The following is a 17,132-nucleotide window of genomic DNA, read 5'->3' as shown; positions in this document are numbered from 1 at the left end:
ACCTGGTCTACAAAACAATTTTCAAGACAGCTAGGGCTATACAGAGAAACCCTGTCTCAAAAAACTGAAAAAAAATGACTTTTGTTTAAAAAAAAAAAAAAAACCCAGTGAGTCCAATTGGAGACAAAGAGCGTGTTGAATAAGGCACCATATAGGAGGTGGGTAGAGACAGAACAGCCTTTGTCTTCAAGTTTGTATGGAAGACTTAAAAGGTCTGTTAGTCAAAAGCAAGCAAGTTGTTTCAAAAATATGGTGAAATGACAATGTAGCTGAGAAAGAGCACTTTTCGCTCAGTCAGAACAGATTCACTTGGTAGAACACTGTGTCAGCCTTAAGAAAGGCTGGGATTAAAGGCGTGAACCACCCTGCTTCCATGGTTAACTAGTGTGGCTATTAGGACTAAAGGTGTGTGTTACCACTGCCTGGTCTATAAGGCTGACCAGTGGGGCTGTTTTATTCTCTGATCTTCAGGCAAGCGTTATTTATTAAGATACGAATGAAATGCCACTACAAAAACCTGTGTTTTACAAGAGTTCTGGAGATGAATGGCGACCGTTGGGGCACAACAGTACCATGTACTCAGTGCCGCTGCAGTGTAAAGCAGGCTGTGTCCTGCTGGACTGTGCAGTGAGCCATCGCCTGATTCCAGACGGCCTTCGATGAGCAGTTTAACTAAAAGAGGTGAAGACCCAGTGCGTTTGCCTTCCCCGGCGAGCTCACTAATTGATACAGGCAGGGCGTGTTCCAGATCTGTTGCCTTCACACACCCAGAGCTGGGAAGAGGTCAGGGAGTTTCACTTCTTCCTCTTCCTCTGAGTCCAGTGTTTCTCAGGTACAGCATTCCAGCGTTTGTGTTCTAGATACTTCCCCACAGATGAGCCTTGATGCATGTATTGAACTCAGATCCCCATAGTGGCAAGCACTTTTGCCCACTGAGACAACTTGCTGGCCCTGTGGATAATGAGTAATTATCTACCTGTATCAGCTAGAATGGGATCAAGGAGAATTACACCAGGAAACAAGCCTTAGCAGCATCCTTTCACCCAACCTCCACAGCTAAGCTGTTCTTGAAGATCATCACCTCTTATCCAAAAGGGTTCTGAAGACCATAGCCTCCTATGGTCAGATCCTATTAACGGATCTGAAACTCAGCCCCCACAGAAGACTTTCTTCTTAACACTTTCAAAATTTGGTTTTCTAATTCTTACTAGATTGTAATCTGTTCCTAAAATAAGTCTAGCCAGGCATGGTGGCACTCAACTTAAACACCAGCACTCAGAAGGCAGAAACAGGGAAACCTCTATGAGTCTGGGTTTGCATAGTGTCTTAGTTAGGGTTTCTATGCTGTGATGAAACACCATGGCCAAAAGGCAAGTTGGGGGAGGGGGTTTATTTGGCTTACATTTCAGCACTGCTGCTCATCACTGAAGGAAATAGGACAGGAACCCAAACAGGGCAGGATCCCAGAGGCAGGAGCTGACGCAGAGGCCATGGAAGGGAGCTGCTTACTGGTTTGCTACCCTGGCTTGTTCAGCCTGCTTTCTTATAGAACCCAGGACCACCATCTCAGGGATGATACCTCCCACCATGGACTGGGCCCTCCTCCAATGGTCACTAATTGAGAAAATGCCTTATAGCCTAATCTTATTAAGGCATTTCCTCAACAGAGTCTCCTTCCTCTGATGACTCTAATTGTGTCAAGTTGACACACAAAACCAGCCATCACGCATAGTAAGAGCCAGGCTATCCAGGGCTACATAGTGGGGCCCTGTCTCAAACAAACAAGCAAACAAACAACAACAGCAACAAATAAACAATTAAGCACCTATGTAACTAAATCTGAGAAATGGATATACATTGCCTCAACAATAATGAACTGTGTGATGTAGCAAGAGGAACTAATACTAAATTCGGGATTTTTTCTATTTACTTCCAACAATGATTCTGGTTTCAATTACACAAATGGACACAAATGCATTAATTTGAAAATATATTCAAATTTATATCTCATGCATGTGCATACACATAGAATCTCTCTTCTAATAAATCTATCCCGGGACAGTTCCAATAGGCTGGAGGATCTGTTACCTTGTCCACCTCTCTCCTCTGAGGAAGGCATTTGCTCTCCCTGCCCTGTGGGGTTACTATTTATCTATTACCGCATATCAAATTATCAAGAACTTTGGACTTTAAAAGCATACATCATCTATTATTGTTGTTCATAGGGGTTTGAGTCAGTGATGCAGAGAAGACAAAGTATGACTGGTGTCTTTGTCACACAATGCCTGGAACCACCGACAGGAGATGCTCAAGGCTGGGTCTGAGATAATGTCAGGTTTCACCCACTCTGGCATCTCCTGGCTTCAGATCATCAGCACATTACCTTTTTATGTGGACTGGGTGTCCTGGTGATGCACAGGCGAGGGTGTAAAAATCACTACCACAAAAGGAGAGCATGGATGTCGTTGTCGCTGCTGACTCTTGTAGTCCCAGCCTCAAAAGCTACATGCCACCATTTTACAGCGATGGTCACAGAGCTCCAGGCTCCAGGGGAAGAATGTCACTCTCAGAGCTGTGTCACCAACGCCATAGAAAGAACATACGGAATGGAATAAACAGGCTCACACGGGAGCCTTCAGAAGACAGAACTGGACTGATGACCGAAGCGGAGCCAATGTACATTTCCTACAGCAGGAAGGACGGTGGGAAATGAGACCTCATTGGAAGGGACAGCACAGCAAGCTGAGTCAGAGAGCTCTGGCTGTGCCATGGCTGTCCCTCCAGCTTCTGGCAGGGGGCTAGAACAGAGCAAGTGCTCATGTGGAGTCAAGCGCGAACGAAGATCTCCAGAGCTACAACACTTCCAAATGAGGGAAAACCTCAGCAAGTGAGAACCGGGTACTGCATTTGCTACAGCCTTGTGTCGTTCCCTTGGGCACGCCTCCTGTTTGCTCACGGGAAGCCTTACCCTTTGGGTGGACCGTCTCCCGCCTGCCCTGTGTTGATGGTGAGTCTTGACTTTCGCTCCTTAGCAAGAGTCCTCTCTGCTGCTAGCACTTGGCCAGTTTTACTCATTATTGCTAAGGTTAATCTTCCTGGAAATAGCAGAACAATAGTCTTGTTCGATTTTTCTACACACACTGCAACTCTTCCTGGTTTTATATCTTTCCTATAAATATCATTACCTTTGTGATATAGACTTACACTTAAAGGAATTTTCTCAGTGATTTTTTTGCATCATTAAGTGTGGTTCGGAGGTATATCTCAGCTGAGAAAACTAGCAGACGTGAACCAGCAGCATAAGAAGTGCTCCAAGATGCTGAAAATGGCATCAGTGAAGATCCTGGTAGCTTCCTCCTGTGGAATTAGAGGATTTGGCTTTGGCATATGGTGCGTGTATTTCTAGACATGTTCACAGATAATTACAATACGCCCCCAGGAACCACTGGGATTTTCAGGGTGTTTTGGGTTAGAAGTAACCCTAGAACCTGCTGTCTCTCAAATCCCTGTTCCATTCTTGATGAAAAGCCCTGGGAGTGCAGTTTATAGAGGCTTAGAAGACATCTGTTATCTTCTTCCCATCGGTGTCTGCAAATGAAAAGTGTGGACCCGCCACTCATCCCCAGCATGGAGCATGACTTCCTTTCTCCTACCGTATGTGCGGCGATCTCCTGCAGATGGTGTCTTGAGAAGTCTGGCAATTGACTGACCAGTAGGGACAACCAGTAGGGTAAATCTGATCAACGGTCTCCATTCCCTTCCCCGTTCAGGGAAACCTACAGATCAGATTTCAAGTGTGCCACGCTTCACTGAGGAGCCAGAAGTGGATGCATATGTGGAAGAAACAGCCCAAGAGGCCGTTTTCCAGGGTTGGTCCTCTAGGAGAGAGGAAGAGAGGCTTTCATGGCCAACTCACAGCCCCCAGGCCGAGGCAGAAGGAACACAGAAACTCCTGGGCAGAAATGCCAAGAACAGTCTGTTTGTGCTTCAGGCCACCTTTCAATTTCGTGGGACTGAAAAAGAGCCAGCGGGGGAATAGTCTCATATTTCCCCCTGAATATGGCAGTGAAGCTGTGGACCTCGAGAAACTCTAGGGGGCCGGGGGCAAGTTGCTGTCCTGCCTCTACAGCGTGCACAGCTGCAAAGGGGGGTTTTCTGGGCAGGCTCCAGCTTGAGAGGAGGCAGGCAAGGCCTGACGTCAGCGCCACTTCTCAGTTTCAAGAGATGTCCCACACCCTCTCCCAGTACTCGCAAATCCCCTACCGCCCCACCCTGGCTTTCCAGAGCTTTCTGGAAAGTGCCAGCATTCTGCCTATGAAAGAGAAACCATTGCATTGAAGGATGGAGCCTGGCGTTTTGGTCCAGGATGACAGACATCTACCTTGCTGGGCTGACGTGGAGGGAGTTGAACAGACTTTGCGGTGGCTGGAGTTTTTGGCATAAGACTCTTGTTTCCATCTTTGCTTTGAACTGATTTAGGAAGTTTCTCTCTTTTTTAAAGTAGAAATATATATATTTAGATGTGTAAAGTCTGGGTATCAGACTCTCTTTACCTGGTGGCTTCCAACAAACTTGGGGAAAACACTTTGTTCTAAGTTGCCAACTTAGAGGTCATCCAAAATGTTTAATTTCCAAAAAGAAATCTACAAACTGAGAAGAAAAGCTCAGGTCGCAAACATGTTTGGTGTAGTTTTCCATAGCAAGTGGCTGCGAGTTCACTGGGATAATATGATTCTAGCCCAGCAGTGTGCGCTGCAGTAGAGAGGACTGTTCCCACAGAACCTTAACAGTGATATGAGCATGCATTTGTCATCCTGGGCTCTTAGCTACTGATTCATGGCTTTTCTGTTATGGTTCTGCCTTTAATAATAGTTACTGTGGTCTAATCTTAGCAACTGATTTAATCTGGTGTGTGCTCCGTTTCCTCCTTGGAAAATGAGAAGATAACTCCCATTCCATCAGCGAGCTGTGTTGACAACGGGAAAGTTAATCATGCTAGGCAAATGTTTGTAAATGCTCAAGATGGATGGATGGAGATGCCAGGGAAATCCCAGGAGATGTGAAGACTCAAAAAACACTACCTACTGAGTATGGGCTGAGTCTGAGCGTTTTCAAGCTCCCCGATCCTGTGGAGGAACAGAGACCTGCCTAGCGCTTAGACACACTGAAGGAGGCAAAGAAAGATGCTAAGGGGTATCACATCTTTTAGGGGGGAGGAGTTCAAGACAGGGTTTTTCTGTGTAACAGTCCTGGCCATCCTAGAACTCACTTTGTAGAACAGGTTGGTCTTGAACTCACTGAGATGCACCTGCCTCTGCCTCCTGAGTGCTGGGATTAAAGGCGTGCGCCACCACCGCCCGGCTATGACTTGCATCTTAGGGGACTCACGGACTGAAGAACAGAACACCTCCTTGTCTCTGGTTCTTCCTCACTGCGGTTCACTCTGTTCCCTGCCTCAGAACAGAAACAAATCTTGACTCTAGAAGTCAGGGATCTAGAAGCAGAAGAAACTCGTGAAGCTGTCTGTAGATAGTAACTGATTTGGGGGTGCAAGACAACTACAACTACACCGCATCACTACCACTTCTCACAGTCTGGACCCAGTTTTCTGACCATTTCCCATCACTGGTCCTGTGCTCTAGGCAGACGGGAACCTGGTCCATCACTTGGAGATTACAGACGTTCCCAGCATCAGCACAGGTTAGAAGAGGGCCCTGCAAATATGCACGAGAGGTCGGGGTGTGGACTGAAGGATCTGGATTCTCACGCTGACATAACAAAATGCCACAACCTGAGGATCTTAAATAAGAAAAAGTTCTTCTCCTCAGTTCTGAGGTTGAGCAATTAGGGTGCCAGTGTGGTTGAGCCCTAGGCAGAGCACATTTCCTGGGCTTGCAGACACCCATGTTCTTACTGTATCCTCATTTGACAGAAAGAAGGAGACAGAACCTCAGGGTTCTCTGCTCTGGGCACTAATCTCAGAACACGGGCCCCATCCTCAGGCCTATTTAGCCCTAATTACTTCACAAAAGCCCCAGCTTTAAACACCGTCACACTGGGGTTGAGGGCTTCAAAACAGAAATTTGAAGTGAGGGGGACCAGCATTTAGTTTAAAAAGGTAGAAAGGAGAGGAGAACATAGTTATGGCTTGCAGAAGTCTGGAGCATAAAGAGTCAGAAGATTTCCCATGGAGTGAATTGTAGCTGATATTAAGACGAGAAACAGAGTTCCCTTACTCCGCCTCAGGGTTGCAGTGAACAAGAGGCAGAGAACTGAAAATACTAATATATGTGAGAATTTGGACTAGGTATTTATTGTCATAAAGAGGACTGTCTCACTTATAAGGTTTCTTATAGGACAGGCAAAATGGCTCGGTGGGTAAAACCACTTTGCCAAACGTGATGAACTGAGCTCCACCTCCAGAGCCCACATGGTGATGAAGAGAACCAGTTCCCTAAAGTTGTCCTCTGACCTCCATTTTCACACATACACACACACACACACACACACACACACACACACGCAGAGCCATGCATGCATATGCACACATGTGCTCATGCATGCAAGTAAACAAATGTAAAATAAAAGATACATATGACTAACTAGTTCTGAGACAAAGGCACTGGCTACAGAATCAGTGTCTCTGTGCTGGAGTCATACCTGGCTGGAAACATGTCAATAAAACCAAAAGATTTACCTGCTGCGTCTCAGGTCCTCTCATCCAACAACTCCCCTTTGAAGTTTCCCATCACAGATGCTTTCCGTGCTTCTACTTCTGATTAGTGTTCAGATGCAGTGTTGACGGGCTGAAAAGATAGGTTGTGGGAACAAAGTTGGTAAGATAAAAGAAAGAGAAGACAAAGACAGTGGATAACCTTCCAGATAAGATAAATGAGAGCCAATATGGTTCACAACAGAGAGAGTAACAGTCATTTTCCGGGATGAAGACAGAAAGCGGGTGTGAGGGTGTGGGGGGCATGGCATACATGGACTCTAGAAAATATTGGGATAGGACAGGATGGGGTGGAATGAGACAGGAAGCAACTGGACTGGATAGGGCGTGGTGGAGGAGTGAAAGGTGGAAACCTTCAAAGAGTTAAAAGAAACATTGTAAGAGGGTGCTTGTTTGCTCCTGGATGCTCAGCCCTGAAATAATTAAACAGAAACCATATTATTTGCAATACTGTTTGGTCAATAGCTTAAGAGTATTTCTGGCTAACTCATATTTTAAATTAACCCATCTTCATTAATCTTTGTATTGCCATGAGGCTGTGGCTTACCAGGTAAAGTTCCAGTGTCTGTCTCCGGTGGGGCTACATGGCTTCTCCTGACTCTGCCCTCTTTCTCACAGCATTCAGTTTAGTTTACCCCATATACCTCTATTCTACCCTGTGCAGGCCCAAGACAGTCCTTTATCAACCTATGATATGCACAGCATACAGAGGGGAATCCCACATCAGAAACTAAAGTTTCTACACTGTTAAAATTAAAGACATTTTGTTGACAGCTTATAAAATAATCTTTTCAGTCCATTCAGGCAAATCATGTTGCAAATCAAAGCAACCTATGTTGCTTTCAAGTCAGATCAGCTTAAGGAAAAGGGAAGGGGAGGGAGTCACAAGACTTGCAGCATTACACTAATATTTCTAGGCTGTGCTATTTCCCAGAGGAGGAGGAAAGAGTCTGGTGGTAGATATCTCACTGGAATCGCTGAGCCTGGAAGCACCAGCGAGTAACTAGCCTGTCCTACGAGTGTAATGTTATCAGCTCTCCTTACTTCCAAAAATTATAGCTAGAAGGGCTAAGAAAGAAAGAGAGAGAGAGAGAAAGAGAGGGGGTAGGGAGGGATGAACAAGAAAGAAAGAAAGAAAGAAAGAAAGAAAGAAAGAAAGAAAGAAAGAAAGAAAGGAGAGAGAGAAAGGAAGGAATAAAGGAAAGAAGGAGAGAGGGAGAGAGAGAGAAGGAAAGAAATAAGGGAGGAAGGGTGACAAGGAGGGAGGGAGGGGGATAGAAAATGTTTATTTGTTAATTTTAAAAAGAAAAGAAACACACAGCACTGCCCCCGTCCCTCTGCGCTCTCTCCTCCACCTGTGTTCCCAATGAGGATGTCCACAGGGACGCTGTTCTGAATTGTGCCTATAGTACACATATCTGACCTGAATTGGCACCTACCCTGGTGGAGTTCCTGGTTGAACTGGAGAAGGACTGTAGCAGAGAAGAATTTCAAAGAAGTGAGTGTTCACATTGAAATCTCCACAGAGAACAATCCACAGTTATCAGTTCCCAGGATTGCGTGTGTGTACAAAACCATTTTGCTGAGGCAACACTTGGGATGAGCCCTTTTAACTATTCAGCTAGAAGAGCAGGACAATATTTTATTTTTTCTGAGTATTAGACCAGCGTTTCAGAGGACAGAACCCAAAATGTGGAGGACAAGGATGGGTGGTACGGCAGCCAGACTCTAAGACGCCCCATCAGTGGTATTCTTTCTGGTTTTCATATGCCTGTGTATTCACCTCCACGTGCCAACAGTTTGCCCTTGACTGACAGAGTGTGTCAGGGGTGATACCCTGACAGGCTACCTTAGGATGATGGGCAGGACTCTGAGACCAGACCATAACAGACCTCAGCTTCACCCTTTCTTGAATCACTTCCCATGGGAGAAGCTGACTTATGGGTGCAGTGCAGCAGAACCAGGAGAGCTCTTTGGTGAGGCGCCTAGCCTAGCTACCGGGCATGTGAGTGAGTCTGGAAAACTGCTAGCTCACCCCAGTCTCTGCAGGACTGCACCCCTGGTCAACATCTTAACTGCTATCTCACAAAAGCTTGGGATTCACAACATCTTGCCTCTGTGACTCACAGAGACCAAGGTAATAAATGTTTGTTGCTAAGCTACTAATATTGGGATAATTTGTTGCATAGCAATAGGTAACAAATACAGGGGGGCTCCATGGCCTGATAGGAAGGACTCTGTATGGTAGGGATATGGCCAGCGGTGAGATTTAAATGTTTTTGAAAAAGAAAAGTAAGGGCCAGGAGTTGAGAGGGGTGATTGCCTAGTGCAGAAAGTCCCAGGTTCAATCTCCAGCAAGCCTGAAATCTCAGCATTCAGCAGGTGGAGGGAGGAGGATCAGAAGTCCAAAGCTCTCCTCGGCTACACAGGGAGCTTCAGGCCAGATTAGGACACATGAAACCCTATCTCTAGAAGATGGGTGGTGGTTTGAATGGAAGAGGTTCCCATGAGTTCACACATATGAATGCTTGGTCCTGAGTGGCTGGGATTGTTTGGGAAAGAAGAGGGGCCATGATCTCCTTGGAGGTGAGTCACTGCAGGTGGGCTTGAAAATTTCAAAAGCTCACCCCTTTCCCAGTTAGCTCTCTCTGCCTCCTGCTTGTGGCTCAGATCTAAATTGTCCACGACTGCTCCAGGGTTATATTTCCTGTCTGCTGCCGTGCTCCCTGCCATGAAGGTCACGGACTCCAGCCCTTTGGAACTGTGAGCCCCAAATGAAATGCTTTCCTTTATAAGTTTTCTTGGTCATGGGGTTTTGTCACAGCTGTAGAAAGGTAACTAGGACAGTTTGCTGGGTGGGGGAGTTTGGGAAATTATCTAGAAACCAGTACAATATTCATCCTAAAACCTGACAAAAGTAGCCCTTTGGAAAGTGAAAAATTCCACTTAAAAATATCTAGGGAAATGGTGTAAATATCATGTATAAAAGTTATAATTGGGGAATTATACTAGGAATAAACTAGAAATACTAGTATTCCTATCAGAGGAATACCAGAAAATAAACAGTTTTCTCATTTATTAAACATATTTTATTCAATTAAAGATGTTTTATTATTACTAAAAAATGAAGGGGTGGAGTTGGGATGGTAGGGAGGTAGGGAGAATCTGGGAGGAGATGAGGGAGGGGAAACTGTGATCAGAATACATTGCTTGAAAATGAAAATAATTTTATTTTCAATAAAAAATAAATATTTAAAATGCATAACAAAATTTATCATCTAAAAAAAGAAAAAGAAATAAACAGAAACATGAGTAGTGAATGGAGCCTGGCTCTCTCAAGTCTGCAATAGCTAAAACATTCTAATTTTATATAAGTATAGGAAAAGAGATCCATGAAGTAGAATATAGGAGATATATTCATAATATATATAATATAAATAATTTATACATAATATTTATATACTAGAATATTTCCACACATAATAATATTGAATTTTTAAGGTGTAGCATTCAAACAACTAATTGCTTATTAAATTGTAAAAAAGTAAATCAAATACTCTTGGAGAAAACTTCTATTTATGGAAGATGTAAGACATTCTTAGGCTTATTGTTTTCCGTTTTAGAAAATCTAGAGTAATGTTATTCTATTGAGGTAGAGAAGGCTTGCAAGCCTACTTTCAAACCACAGGAAAAGAAAATATTAACCTTGACCCATTTGCCTGGCAGAAGCATATGGCATCTAAAATCAAATCTTCCATTATGAGGAGGGGCTAATAAAATAGTGTTATAGAATATCACCAGTGTATATAAAAATGATTAATATTTTTAACATATATACTTGTGTACATGTATATATTAGTATTTATCAGTTGGAAAGCATACACAAAAGAAAAGTGGAAGAAAGTCAAATAGTCAACTAGTAAATAAACTACAAATAAGTGCCTGTTATTACTTGAAGAAATGCCACTCAAAATCCTTCAAAAAGCAAAGCAAATTCTCAAAAAGCAAGATTTATTGTAACCTATAAAAATATTAGGAGTGGTGCCTATCGGCTGTGACAAGACAGACCCTCAGGCTAGCTCAGAAGTGTAAGCATTGCAGTGTGACCTGAGAGGTATCCTGGCAGTCGAGAGCCAAGGAATACCAAAAAGTCACTGTAAGCATAACATCTACAATTCTGCTCCTGGGAAAGGTTTCCCCAGTGCAAGTGTAACAACTCTGCTCTAACAGGGGAGGGTTTCCCCAGGGAAGTTCTATAGCTCTGCTCCACTCTGCTCAGGATACTTCTTCCAGCTCTGCTCAGGCCCCCTGAAATGTAACAACTGTGCTCCGCAAGGCTAAAGTTTCCAGCCAAAGTGTTACAATTCTGCTCCACTCTGGCTCAGGCGAAAGTTGTTACAGCTGGGCTCCTCTCTGGGAAAGTCTCACACCCCACACCAAACCTCACTGAGGAGATTTATTGGAAAGGAAAAATCTAGGATGAGAAGCAGAACAGGGTGTGGAGTATAGATAGGGTTTCTTAGGGGTAGGGGAGGTGCAACTTTCCAAGGTGACTTGGGATTGGTGGGGTTTTGTATCCTGATTCTGGGGCGAGCTCAGGGATTGCTGAGATTTCATGCTCAGGAATCTCTGGGATCAGTGGGATTCTGCAGCCTGACTCTGTGGCAAGCTCAGGGGTTGGTAGGATTTCAAACCCTGGTATCGGGGTCAAGTCAGGGTCAGGGTGTTTTTCGTTGGTCCTTTTCACCCTACGGAAAGGCTCTGTGTCCAAACTGTTATCTGTCAGAAAGTTTATATTTTTTAAAGTTGTAGTTTTTCTATTTTGTTGCTGTAATTTAGTAACTAAATATATCCATATATGTGTGTGTATTTTTTCCAAAGTGAAATATAAGGAAAATAAAGTCTGCCACAGAACATCCTCGTTTTGTCTGTAGGATGATGGACTTTTACCTCACCACACACTGTGACATAGCCAAAAACCCGGGGTCAACTGTGTTGTTGCTCATGAAAACAGAAGAGGTCATTCACTTACAGGAATTTCTCATGCAAGCTAGGTCACCAATAGCCACAAAACCACTTTCTAACTGCCTCACATCCTGTCTTCTGAAGAGTCCCTATGCAATGAGACCACTAATGACAACCTTAAAGAGCGTCTAGTCTGACAGGGCGGTGGTGGCAGCACTCGGAAGGCAGAGGCAGGCAGATCTCTGTGAGTTCGAGGCCGAGGCCAGCCTGGTCTACAAGAGCTAGTTCCAGGACAGGCACCAAAGCTACAGAGAAACCTTGTCTTGGAGAGAGAGAGAGAGAGAGAGAGAGAGAGAGAGAGAGAGAGAGAGACTGAAGCTCTGTGAGGTATACCTGTGACGTCAGTGGTGTGTCAGGTCTGTCTGCAATCAGACACCAGCAGCAGCAGGAGAAAGGCTCAGCCACACAGCCTCTCTCTGTGGACTGCACTGCTAGGGATAAAACAGGCTTAGTGCCAGGAAATCTAGCGACATCAGAGCCAATCAGCAAGAATTCAACAGAGGGTTAGCAATGCACATAGTACTTCAAGGTGACAGAGTCAAAACTCAGTAATAGCCCTTCACCCCACTCCCAACCAAATACAAAAGTCCATCCAAAGATGCCCTGTCTTCTTTCTATTTTATTTCAGAGTTTCGTCTGGAGTCACATACCTGTACCCAGCAGGGGAAAGTGTGTGTTTTCAGATCAGAGCCAGGTCCTGCCTGAGGGGCTCACTGCAGGTGGGGTCTTGAGCAAAGGTTTCATAGAGAAGTAGCCGTGGGTTGGTTCCTCCTATCGGTTCCTGGTGTGCTCATTTGTGGGTGGGGATGCAGCTGTGCTTGGGCTGAGACAGCCATGTGGCCAAGGCCCACCCATCCTTGGGAGCAAAAGGAGAACCAAACCAGAGCCCAGAGTGCTGCCTGCCCTAGGCTTTTTCTGAATCTCCGGGGACTTCGCCCCTGGAAGCGGAGTGGAAGGGACAGTCCACCAACAGCCGCCATTATGGCTTCCAACATGGAGAATCACACCTCTCTTTATATTCAACAGGAAACAGCGGCTAACAACTCCAGGAACCAGATGACTGGAGCTGAGGACATAGTGCTAGAACTGTCAAGACGTGTGTTCCCAAGAAGCAGAGCCCATGTTCACGGAGTTCCTGCGGTGTTCCTGGGATCAGCTACTATGGAAATTCAAGGAAGACCATGGGGTAAGGCAGCATGAGAAGCTAGGCTGTTGTTGGTCTCAGGGAAGTCAATCATGCAAGGACGGGGAAGCGGAACTGGACCTTTTGGACTTTATGTTGATGGAACAAGAAAGCTGAGCCTTTGTCTGTGTGGATCAATGGAGGAGTATGTGATGTCCCAGGAAATAAGCCCAGCCCTCTTCAGCCGGGATCAGTTTCAGAGAGGGTTTGTAATTGTGGTTTGTCTTCTAGGCACCAATGATGCAGCTGGAGCCATGTGTGCTTCCTTTTAGAAAGGGGATCCATGCAGCTCATTAAAATATTTCTGTAAGTTTACTATTTATAGGACCTCAGAAAGTTACTTAACATTCTTATCTAAACTTTACAAAGTAGTAGGCAAGAGTATCATATAGCAAGGTCTGTACTGAGTGTTCGTGACCACTAAATGAGCACATGTGCTGTGGCTTCAAAGTGGAAAGGCCCTGCGGATTCCTGTTTGAACCCAGACCCTAGGATGGTCCTAGGATGGTCCTAGGAACTGTTTGAGGGGGTTCCGGAATCTTTGGGACCCCAACCTTAGCAGAAGTGGGACACTGGGAGATGGCCTCTGAAGGTAACACCCATTTCTGGTTTCAACCCAGGCTGCGTCTGCTGCACTGCAGAACATGAACAAACCAGGTTCCAAGTGCCTACCACCCTAGACGAAGCAGCTTCACTATGCCTTCCCACCATGATAGGTGACATTTTCAGAAACCATAATCTGAAGACTCCCTGACAATGCACTGTTTACATTGAGTGTCCTGCCACAATGGTGAGAAAATAACTTAAAACAATGTGTAAGCCATTTAGTGAGTGCTTACGTAGAGCCTGGTACCGCTCACACTGGTAGCTTTTATGTTGCTCCCATGAGTTTCATATGAGCGGCAGTGTTACCATTTGGGAATTAGATGGAATTGTACTGTGGAGACTTTACAGTCCACCAGAAAGGAGGCCTGGCCTATGGCTTGCTTCCCAAGAGGCCCAGATTTCCAGCCAAAATGCCTAACCCAAAGGGCTCTCCATTGCCACATATTTCTTCTAAATATCACCACCAGAAAAGACTCTATGAGGCACTTTCTGCTAAAAATTTGCCTAAGAGGTCCTTTTTTTAAATTGATATTTATAGAGCTCTACATTGTTCTCTGTGCCCCTCCTTTCTCTCCCCTCCCTTTCAACCCTCTCCCAAGGTCCCCATGCTCCCAATTTACTCAGGAGATCTTGTCTTTTTCTACTTCCCATGTAGATTAGATCTATGTATGTCTCTCTTAGGGTCCTCATTGTTGTCTAGGTTCTCTGGGATTATGATTTGTGGGCTGGTTTTCTTTGCTTTGTGTTTTAAAAGCACTTATAAGTGAGTACATATGATAATTGTCTTTCTGGGTCTGGGTTACCTCACTCAAAATGATGTTTTCTAGCTCCATCCATTTGCCTTCAGAATTCAAGAGGTCCTTTTTTAATGTAATTATATCACACTGATATAATGGGGAAAATAGTTGATCTCATATAAGGAACGCTATTTAAATGCCTTGTCTTCTGAAATTTGTTCTTAAATTTGTGTTCTCCAGGACTCTGGGGAACATATCTCTACATCTCCTGGGAGAAGTCACACTGCTTAGAGTAGGACAAGGGCCACGTGTGGCCTCACTAGCAGAGAAGCCCCAAGAATGGGTTGTTCACTAGGAACAAAATTATAGTTCATGAATGAAACTTAGGGTAGAGAATATGGGATTCATAAGAATAATAAGGTAAAGGAAATAAGGTAAAGGTTGCATTGAGACGACAGTGTGTGTGTGTGTGTGTGTGTGTGTGTGTGTGTGTGTGTATTTGCATGTGTGCAGGTATACATGCATTATGGGGGAATACATACATATGTTAGATGCCAGAGGCCAGTCTTGAGTGTTGTCCATCCTGGTTTTTGTGACAGTGTCTCTCATTGGCCTACAACTCATCAATTAAGCTACGCTGGCCAGCCAGAAAGCCCCAGACATCTACCTGTCTCTGGAGAGCTGGAATTACAAGTGAGTCACCACACAGTTTTTGTGTTGGATCAGGGGATTGAACTCAGGTCCTCAGGCTCACACAACGAGTACTTAATCAACGAACTATTCCTCCAGCCCCAGGAGAGACTGAATATTCTAATCTCCATAGCTGGAGCTGCTCTGATGACTAAATGGTTAATAAAACACTCTACCTGAAAGCCCAGGGTTTGTCGCCCATGTCTTCCTCATTGCACCGAACAACACCTCAAAACAAAGATGACAGTGACCGTCTCCAGCCATCTTGATCTTGGAGATTGGGGCTCAGTGCTGCTCCAAACTAGCCTGTCACTACCTGGATCTCACACTGTGGTCGATCACTCAAGTCACCCGGCTTTTCTAGACCTCTGCTTATTTGACCATTGGAGCAGGTCAGGTGGAGATGTATTTTACATGGAAATCTCGGAGGATCCCTTTTTTCTAACCTACAAACTTGCTGCTCTCATCCCAACCCAACTCTTGTCTTCCCTCCGCTTGCCCAAACCAGTCCTCGCTCATCCCTCCCTGATTAGCTGAAGTACTGTTTCAGATCCATGCATGTTTTGCTTGAAGCTGAGCTGTGGTTTCCAACTCCATTTCAAAGACGAGAAGACATTTCTGAGAGCAGCTTCCTCTTTTGCAATTGGCCGTGGCAATAGCAGACTCAGAGAAGAAATCACTTTCGTGAAAAAATGAACCTAGCCCAGAAAGCGAAGTGGGACCTTTTCCCCCATTGCATGCACACACAAAACTGTGGGGGGCCTTCTGTGCCCATCAGGAGCTGCCCCCCAATGCCCACTGTGGAAAAACAGGGCCCTAGGGATCCGATGGAGAGACTGTGAGATGAACTCTGGGTTTCTAGACTGGAGGAAAACCCAAGGAAGGCAGAGAAAGGGCTCAAATCTTTCTCCCAAGCAGTGTGAAATGCCATGCCGAAATGGGTCCCTCTTGGTTTACAAAGTTATAAACTGTTCCTTCTGCTGTGTAGCACTAAAGGACACTGGAGCTGCTCCGGGTGAGAGAATAAGAGAAGGCCGCAGGGAGAGGCAGCAAAAGGCAGGAAGGAGGGTTAGGCCCCTCCGCTACAAAGTTGCTGTTGGTCCTGTGCTAGACACCTCCTGATGCCCAGCTGTACTGCCTACTCACCACTTGGCACTTTCCCCAGGTGGCTGCTAAGTGGCCAGGATCAGAAGCAAGCAGCCCTGTGACTTCTGGATTGAGTCAATTAGTGAGAGCCCTAGGCAGGGAGGGTTGGGGAGACCAGAAGGGAGGGCAAATTGAGAGGATCAGTTCCCTAAGGCCCCTCCCTCCAGTTCTCTGAAGTTGGCTGCCTCTGTCTCTGCAGGCCACAGCTCCCAACAGGTGATCCTCTAGCGTGGTTGGGGGAGCTAGCCTTCTTTTGTTCTCTCTGACAGAGGGGGTACAACAGCTTGTCCACAAGACACCAGGCCATACCTCCCCAGCTCTGCTCACATCTCTACCAAATCTGTTTATTCAGTGTGCCTCCACTACCGGATTTGGGCGCATCTTGTTCCCTGCCGCCATATTCATCTTTATGAAGGTCTGAGTCAGGGGCTCTGAATTTCCCAGAGACCCTCAATGTAATCTTGGAGAGGAAGCTAACATAGGTACCAAAGCAATGACTTCGCTCTTCAACGTGGAAGCGGAAGCTTAGAGAAGTAAACCATTTACCTGATCCGCATTCCTACAGCCATATTCTGAGGGAGATCCTGGCAGCCTCTGGGGCAACAGGGAGGCAGGGAAAGGATGGCAAAAGTCCACAAGGAGATTGTGGGTGGAGAAGCTCTACCTTCCCTGTTTTACACATTTTAGAAAGCAACATCAAAAAAACAAAGCAAACAAACAGAAAGGAAGGGAGGAAGGAAGGAAGGAAGGAAGGAAGGAAGGAAGGAAGGAAGGAAGGAAGGAAGGAAGGAAGGAAGGAAGGAAGGAAGGAAGGAGAAAGAAAAGAAAGCAACGTCAAGATCCTAAAATGAAAAGGGACCTTGGGACTGTTGAGCAGAGGAATCCATGTGTGGTCTTTGACACAAACACAGTCTCTGCTGCTATTTTAGGCACAAAATGTTATCTTGGGGAGAAGGAAGAGAAGGCACGGGAGGAACACGCTGTGGTGTCATCCTGCGGTCCTCCCTCTTCC

General features: G+C 45.4%; 2 long non-coding RNA genes across 4 annotated transcripts; one reads left to right on the top strand and one right to left on the bottom strand.

The window, feature by feature from the left end:
- Positions 1 to 345: 345 nt before the first annotated feature.
- LOC125406187 (uncharacterized) lies at positions 346 to 12,643 on the bottom strand. The gene is made up of 3 exons (XR_007233839.3): positions 12,409 to 12,643; positions 6,698 to 6,806; positions 346 to 951 (listed from the first exon to the last, which is right to left on the bottom strand). It is a non-coding gene; the product is annotated as an uncharacterized LOC125406187 (long non-coding RNA).
- Positions 8,956 to 15,161, top strand: LOC125406186 (uncharacterized). Of its 3 annotated transcripts, none has more exons than XR_014997048.2 (4): positions 8,956 to 9,319; positions 12,785 to 12,944; positions 13,173 to 13,247; positions 14,884 to 15,161. It is a non-coding gene; the product is annotated as an uncharacterized LOC125406186 (long non-coding RNA). The 3 variants fall into 3 exon arrangements; XR_007233838.3 differs by lacking the exon at positions 8,956 to 9,319 and adding an exon at positions 13,562 to 13,731 and having other exon boundaries at positions 12,508 to 12,944; XR_014997047.2 differs by lacking the exon at positions 8,956 to 9,319 and having other exon boundaries at positions 12,521 to 12,944.
- The last annotated feature ends 1,971 nt before the right edge of the window (positions 15,162 to 17,132 follow it).

This window comes from Myodes glareolus, chromosome 15 (genome assembly GCF_982192425.1).
Source record: "Myodes glareolus chromosome 15, mMyoGla1.1, whole genome shotgun sequence".
Classification (NCBI taxonomy): domain Eukaryota; kingdom Metazoa; phylum Chordata; class Mammalia; order Rodentia; family Cricetidae; genus Myodes; species Myodes glareolus.
This window is presented reverse-complemented; position numbering and strand designations above follow the sequence as displayed.